The 8,548-nt window shown below is 37.0% G+C and overlaps 1 long non-coding RNA gene across 1 annotated transcript; it reads right to left on the reverse strand.

The window, feature by feature from the left end:
• Positions 1-4,584: 4,584 nt before the first annotated feature.
• LOC308396070 lies at positions 4,585-8,101 on the reverse strand. Its single transcript, XR_013971504.1, has 3 exons — positions 7,710-8,101; positions 4,875-5,018; positions 4,585-4,647 (listed from the first exon to the last, which is right to left on the reverse strand). It is a non-coding gene; the product is annotated as an uncharacterized lncRNA (long non-coding RNA).
• Between the last annotated feature and the right edge of the window lie 447 nt (positions 8,102-8,548).

Raw genomic sequence — 8,548 nt, forward strand, 5'->3', positions numbered from 1 at the left:
TGTGGTGTGAGTTAAAGAGAGCTGTCCATGCTCGGAAGCCATCAAACCTGAATGAACTGGAGATGTTTTGTAAAGAGGAATGGCCCAAAATACCTTCAACCACAATCCAGACTCTCATTGAAACCTACAGGAAGCGTTTAGAGGCTGTAATTTCTGCAAAAGGCGGATCTACTAAATACTGATTTCATTTCTTTTTTTGTTGTGCCCAAATTTATGCACCTGCCTGATTTTGTTTAAACAATTATTGCACACTTTCTGTAAATCCAATAAACTTCATTTCACTTCTCAAATATCACTGTGTGTATCTGTCAATGGAAAATTGTATTTAGTAGTCAGTATAATCTTTTAGTGATATAAGTTTGCATATGGTAGAATACTGCATGTAGTTATTTGTATTAGAAAATATTCAACCATGTATACTTAGAGGCATATAATTAATTGTGTGTGATCTCTAACAGGCTGCAGGCTTGGGGTGCATCCCAGGAATGCACCCCCACGTCTGGGAGCATGAGAGCTCATACCTTGTTTTATTGTTTTACGGCAGGATTAACGTAGCTATGTCTGTTTTAGTTTAAGTGCTTCTTTACATATAGATGAACTGCTGGACTTCCTCACCATGTTATCTAGGGTGGGGGAGACTACCCCCTTTCCTGACCAAGGATGTACCTTTTGTGCTCTCATGACCCTTTGATCAGCAGGACACACACACACACACACACACACACACACACACACACACACACACACACACACACACACACACACACACACACACACACACCTACTGAAGTATAAATAAAGATTGGGGCAGTTTCTTAGTGCGAGTCTCAGTCTGGAGGCTGCCCTTGCTAGCAAGAAGTTCTGTGTGTTTCTCTTCTCTGAGTCTTTACTGAAGAAGTGTTTTAGAATATTTTCCCTAACATTATTTCCTATATGATATATTTAACTGACATTTTTTATTGTAACAGCCAACGATTTATATAAGAAAATAATGACTATTAACAAGGTTGCCCAAACTTTTGCATCCCACTGTAATTAATACATAATGGGCTTGGATTTACAACATTATGAATTAAATGTGCATGGGAAGCAGCCCACTCCCTCCCCTTTGTGTTGTGTATGAGCAGCAGCAGCAAACAGGCGCACCAAATATCTGTATTTGAAACAACTGACTGCATCCCTCTGCTCAGAAATCAGTTTTGTGTGTGTTTTCGGCATCATATGCATGTGGCTTCTAAAAATAAAGAATGAAGACTGAAAAAAAGAGGGGTGCACAAATGCATTGGACCACCACCACTGGTCTGTTGTATTCGTTGTTTGGGTTGTTTGTTTCTGTGGTTTTGCTGTAAGCCTGCTGCTCACATACAAAATGGTTGTGGTTTGTGAGCTCTATTATCTTGTGACATGAAAGTGAATGTAATGTAGCTGTTTGAAATACGCACAAGAAGAAATCAACAAGAGAAAAGAATGAGATGTAAATGTATATCATGTTAAACACTGTGGATTTATGTTACCAAAATCAGGGTAGAAATATCAGATATTTTGAAAATAGATTGTAAGTGTTAAGTGGTGGTACCAGCAGTGTCTAAATAGTTAAACTAATGTTGGATGGGAAACATGCAGTGTAACTGCCAGACTACATAAAGTGGACAGGCAACCAACTTTGATAAGGTAGCATTTGGCTTTAGTCACACAATTTGATGCATCAACCCCAGTGTGTACGTGGTGGGGTTAGAAGATCAGTGTGAACTTGTTGGGAGGAGAATTAGCACATCCATGCTATGCTTCTCAGCCAGTAAAAGGTGGAGTACCTAATGTGGGTCAGGAACAAATTGTGGAGTTTAAGTATTATTGGGTCTTGTTCATATTTCAAAGGAGAGCTGATCAGGAAATTAACAGACTGATTGGTGCAGTGTTAACAGTGATACAGAAAGTGTCCTGTCTGTTGTGGTAAAGAGAGCTGAGCTTAGTAATGATACTGTCGAGTTACTGGTCAATCTACATTCTTAACCTCATAACCACAAACTTTGGGACCAAAGTTGCAAGTTTTGTTAAGGAAAAGTATTGATTTTTCATCTTTAAAATATGCTAATTTTATTGTATAGTTGCAATAACAATTCAATTTGAGTAAATGAATTACATAACTAGTAATGAAGAAAGATGTTTTGATATCCATGTGGACCTGCCAATTTCCTTTTTTTTTTCACTCCACCTTATAGTTTTCTGCCTCTCCTCTTTTGGTATCTGTGTGTGTGTATACAGTGGGTGATCGTGGCTTAAGAGTTGGGTGTTCGTTTTGTAATCGGAAGGTTGCCGGTTTGAGCCCTGGCTTGGACAGTCTCGGTCGTTGTGTCCTTGGGCAAGACACTTCACCTACCGCCTACTGGTGATGGCCAGAGGGGCCGATGGCGCAATATGGCAGCCTCGCCTCTGTCAGTCTGCCTTCACCAGTGTGTGAATGTGTGAGTGAATGAATAGTGGTATTGTAAAGCGCTTTGAGGGGTCCTGGAAAGCGCTATATAAATGCAATCCATTATATTATTTGTGTAGTGGCAGGACTCTGCCTAGGCTGCCCAGAGTTGGAGAAAAGCAAACTGTTGTAGAGAAACGGTCTAGGAAACCTCGGTGAGAGGATTTGAGGAAACATGAGAGTCCCCTGAGGTTTAAAAGACAAAAAAAAACATACAAAGAAAGAAAACAATGGACGACAAAGAAAATTTATTTTGTAATGACATTTCATTAATACATATTCTGACCAGAAAAATACTTATCTGACAGGCAGACATTTTTTTGTAATTTGTAAAGCTTTTTTCCCCAAATATTAAGTACTGCAGTCCATTACAATCAATATGCAAGAGTATACAATAAAAAAAACAGACTATATTATAGTTTCTGGATGTGTGAACATTAACAACTACAACTATTTTTTTAACACTTCACAATTCATCCATCCATCCATCCATTCGCATCCGCTTATCCTTTTCAGGTTCGCGGGGGGTGCTGGAGCCTATCCCAGCTGTCATAGGGCGAGAGGCGGGGTACACCCTGGACAGGTTGCAGTCGCAGGTTTCTGTCGCAGGGCCAACACACAGGGACAGACAACCATTCGCACTCACATTCACTCGCACATTCACACCTATGGGCAATTTGGATTAACCAATTAACCTATCCCCACTAAGTGCATGTCTTTGGACAGTGGGAGGAAGCTGGAGTACCCGGAGAGAACCCACGCAAACACGGGGAGAACATGCAAACTCCTCACAGAAAGACCCCGGCCTGATGGTGGAATTGAACTCAGGACCTTCTTGCTGTGCGGCAACAGTGCTAACCACTGTGCCACCGTGCTGCCACTTCACAATTCATTGAAATGAAAAGCAGCAAAAAAGAAGATAGAAGCTAAAACTGCAAAGCCGTCACGTGCGGCTGTGTGGCAGGCAGGATGAGGACCCAAACACAGGACTCAAGCAAAAGTTTGAACTCAAAATGGCAGCTTTATTTGCTGGGGATAACTCAGACATCTAATACAAAGACTAACTGGGAACTAGAAACAAGAAACTCAAAACTAGAAAACAAACCAAGAGCAGAAAACTAGGAATTGTCAGGTGCACAGAGGAGACACACAGCAATGAGGGTGTTCAACACAACAAAGGACAGAAGAAAACACATGGTTTAAATACACAAGGGAGTAATGAGGGAATGGGAAACAGGAGGGAAACACAATTGGGACTAATCTGTCATAATGAGACAAGGGGGAATCAGAACTCAAAACACTGAACACAGGACACAAGACTATCAAAGTAAAATAGGAAAGACAAGTCAGGCATGGAGAAACAGACTTGACAAGAAAACCATGAGAAGCACAAACATGAAAACATAACTTGACAAGACGTGAGACACAAGAGAGGCACAATGACAAAACCTAAGATCTTAAAATCATTAAAGAAAACCAGAAACTAACTAAAGAATATTAATAATCAAAAAACACAAACATGGAATCACCAGACTCCGGACCATGACAATAAGACTGGCAAGTCACAACTATTAAGTAATACACTGGGATTTTAATTTTTCTGTGAAAATGTGGAAAATTCCCACTGTTTTCTTCATCTTGTTTATTGATGTTTATATCCATCCTGAGCCCAGAACAACACTTGTGTTAAACATAAGTCTTCATCCTAAAAAAAACAATACGACATTTGTTATTTAGAATTATCACTGCTATTACAATCAATTAGTTCATGAAATTTCAAAATAGTTTTTTTTATTTAGTTAAGAAAACTTAATAGTGAGTACTAGTTAAAAATGATTTTAAAACAATTTTTAAAATAGACACATTCTGCTTGAGTAGCATATATCATTAAAAGAATGGGGATAGACATGATACATCCATATGCGCTCATGTTAAAAAATCTAATGCTAATTAACAGATGAAGAAGAATTCATACATAAGGCGCACCGGATTATAAGGCGCACTGTCGATTTTTGAGAAAATTAGGATTTTAAGTGCGCCTTATAGTGCAGAAAATACGGTATTATAAATATTAAATATCAGTACATATAAAGACTGATGAAAGTTCTTAATTACCTCATTCCATCTTTTCTCTACTCTTTTGCTGTATCTTTTCTCATCATCCTGAGGTGTCTTAGCTATAGAAATTAACATAGTGTTATTATAATTCAGTACACCAAAAGAAAACAACTATAACCAGATCAAAGGAAAAATCATAGTAAAATTATAATATCAGAATTATAGAGAAAGTGAAAATATTTCAATTTTAGAGACAAAAACTTAATTTAATCATGATGGCAAAATGAGCACGGAAATAAAGAGATGAAAAATAATTTGGTAGAAAAATTAAACGTTGAGGACTTACTTGTCTTCTGACAGTAATAAATCAAAAGAGAAGAGAGAAGTGATGAGATAACAGCAAAAGCTGGACACAAGGAATAAAGTAGCATCCAACAAGTTTCATGATGGGGCTCACTTGAAGCTGTAAAACAGCGGTTCTCACTTGAACCTGAAAAACAGAAGTTATCGAGGTTAGCTCATTGTGTAGACTGATGATACAAGAAACTGTGACAATTTTGAAACTCTGGAATGAAACAATTAAAATTCTTGATCCATGCATATGGCATCACATGTAAGAAATAGTGCACACTGTCCAGTTCTGTTTGTGAATATGTCACATAAACCTAATGATTCTGACGTGTAGAGGGATATACTTTCTACAGTTGTGGTTCACATAAACTCATCATAGGCAGCTGCATATGTCAGTCGAGCTTGAAGATGTCGATTTTGGAGCAGGGACTTCTTTACTGGTCAACACCCTCTCAGTCCATGGCAATGTAAAACTCAATTCACTGTGGGAAGTGATGCTGGCATTTGAGGAGTTTTCAGTTCATGGCATGTTTGAGCACTGAATTGCCCCTGAACATCTTAACCAGATTCCTCTTATTTCAGGGTTTGTCTGGGTCTTCTTCCTTGGCAAAATGGCAACATCCAAATAAGTTGCACTTATTTATAATTGTCTCAACTGATAATCTTGGACTCTACAGTCATTTAGAAAGGTCTCCAAGAGACCTTCCCAACTTATACAATTCTCTTTCTTAGGTCTTCACTTAGTTCCTTGGACTTTCCCATTGTTCTGAGTTTGGTCAATCCAAAGATTGCTAACAAATAAATTATTATGGTTATAATTATTGTACAAATTGTTATGTTTGCAAAAAGAAACTACCAAATGTAGTCAGTTGTGATCACTAATGAGACATTAATATGCCTTGACTTTGTCTGGTTCAAAGACATTGTAGAACCTTCAGCACCTCTTTTTAATACATTACTTGTTACTTTACTTAAAAGTAATGCTATGCTTTGCATAATTACTTGCCAGGAAAAATTATTTGTTACACTACTCATATGTTACATTAAGTTAGTCATTACTCCATAAAATGACCTGAAACACATCGTTTCGTTTGATAATAACCAGCTAATGTAGGCTACAGCCTCATGTACCAACACAAATCTCGATCTTAATGGGGACACAGGTACAATATTTCTTTCAGTTTTTAGATAGAAACACTAACCTGACAACACAAAGCAAAGATTAAAACCAGCTCAAAGAAACTTGAAAATGATCGACACAGTCATTCTACTTTAGAAACATGAACAGGTAGAAATGGTGACTATTAGCCTCAATGCTCATCACTGTTTTTTGTCCCTGTTGAAGATCAGTCAGTTTGTTCTCAGCTTTAAAATTTCTCTCAGTTCTTGTCTAGCTTTGTGTTAGCATGTTGTGTATGTAGATGCTTGCAAAGAGTTAATGTTGTGTTAGCAGTATAATGTGGTTGTTTCTGTCCTGGAAGCTGTTTCCGCTTGACCATCGTGCTTGTGTCCTTTTGTGCAATAAAAATGTAATTAATGTCCACTCCTCAAAAGCTGTATTGCTGTACTGCTCCACCAATTTTCTCCTCTCAGACATGAACTGAAATCACCTGATTTTAAAAATGTGCAAATTGTTTCTGTCTGCTGCACAGCAAATGAATGAACCTTTGTAACGCAAGTGACAACATAATTGTAACTGTAATGTGCTGCATTATTGAATTTGTACAGTAAAATGTTACTGGAAAATATAATGTGATTACAGTAATGTGTTATTTTTTAATGTGTCACAGCCACCACTATACATATTTGAACCTGTACATATAATTTTGACCCTGTGTGAATGAGTGAAAATCCAAACAAATGGAGGAACCCTCTGTGAATTTTTGCATCGGACCTCACCAAAATCTCAACTGCTTTCAGCTCAGATTAAGCCAAATGCTATTTAGGTTGTGGACAGTGAATCACAACACAAAATACAACTTTTAAAAATAGGAGCAAGTGATATAAAAATTTTATGTTCGAAATAAACATATTAGCTCCTCTAAAAAATTGCAACCAAAGTTGCAAGAAAAACAGTTTTTAAGTAATCTCAAAATCTGAAGCTCAAGTTTATTTTTTGTTCTGTTGCTCTACTGCCAGCATTGAACATTACTATATATGATAGTTTCAATAGTAAAACTAATTGCCTATGAATTATCATAACAAAGTAGAAATTAGAGTACAAAAGATCATATAACCTTGCAAGATATGTGCTTTAAAACTTCAGACGGAGTTGTACAGTATAAATGTTCTCATTTTTACCTACATTCTGACACCAGGCTCATCTTTTAGCCACAAAGATGAGGGCTTTTTACAGATGTAGTTGATATTATAGAGGATAACCCAGAATGTGCTGTAACAGCATCTAGCTTGTTTTAAAGAAGTAAAATGAATAAATAAATAAATAAAATATTTAGTAATGGCCACGTCATTGACTTGATTTCAGTTTAGAATGCAGTTTGCTTACTGGCAAAAGCTTAAGACAGCTTTATTTAAGGCCAAGCAAAGCATTCTGAGGGACGGAAAGTGTTAAAACACCACAAAGAAAACATAAAAAATTTGCATTTCATTTACAACTCCGTTTGTCAAAAAATAAAAAAAAATTGCATCTTTCTTGTTTCATTTTAAATTTATTCTGGTGGCATGCAAATCATCATAATCATTCACCTACTATCTACTAAACAATCAAACTGTCCATTTTAAAATGCATCATAATGTAGGATCATATCTTCTTACTGTGGTTAGTTTTTCAAAGGGCTAAAAAACAGTGCACAGATAATGCAAGACTCACCAGAATCCTTATGAAGCAGGATCTTTGTTGTGATATTACTATATGTGCGCACATATCTTTGGATAATTTTCTCTTCATCCTTAACCTTGGGCTGTTCAGTTCCGCAGTAGTAAAGGCCTTCATCAGTCTCAGTGATGTTTGTGATCAGCAGGTCATAAGATAGAGAGAAATTGTTCTTTACCAGATGAAAATCAGGAAATGGATTCATGAGATGGAAGAAAGTAGACTGATAATCTGAGCCTGGGTCAAGAGAATTCCAATCCAGCCTGGTTTTTAATACCAGGGAAGGCTGCTTCTCATGAGAGCAAGTCCTGTACCACACTATGTATACTCCAACTGATGATTTACAATCACAGTAGAGAGTGATGTTTTCTCCTGGTCTCACTCTCATCTCTATCACTGATTCATTTCTCAGATCTTGACTCGAAGATAAAGCTCCTGGAAGATCGAAACAAAAAAAATGTTCACATATGCACATTTTTAAAAAAATTCAGAATGAAAAAATGCTCATTGTTAAAATGGGACCAAAATGGATATCTTCAAAATGTTTAGACAATTTACCGAAAAGAACAACCAGAAATGCATGCACCCCGTCCATGTCTAATGACGATAACTTGGAGTTAGAAGACAGCAACACGTCCTATTAACAGATGTCATGACACATGAACATTTTCCATTAAAGGAAATGTGAGTTGTGATTGGCCTGCTGAATGGAACATTTCTTCGTGGTTGTTTTCTATAGGTGCAACACCAAGTGAAGTTATGATGGTAACCTGAAAGCTAATTTTCCAAAAACAAAGAAAATGAAAAAACAAAACAAAAACAAAAGAAAGAAAGAA

The sequence above is a fragment of the Rhamphochromis sp. 'chilingali' genome (genome assembly GCF_963969265.1).
Source record: "Rhamphochromis sp. 'chilingali' genome assembly, chromosome: 4".
Lineage (NCBI taxonomy): Eukaryota > Metazoa > Chordata > Actinopteri > Cichliformes > Cichlidae > Rhamphochromis > Rhamphochromis sp. 'chilingali'.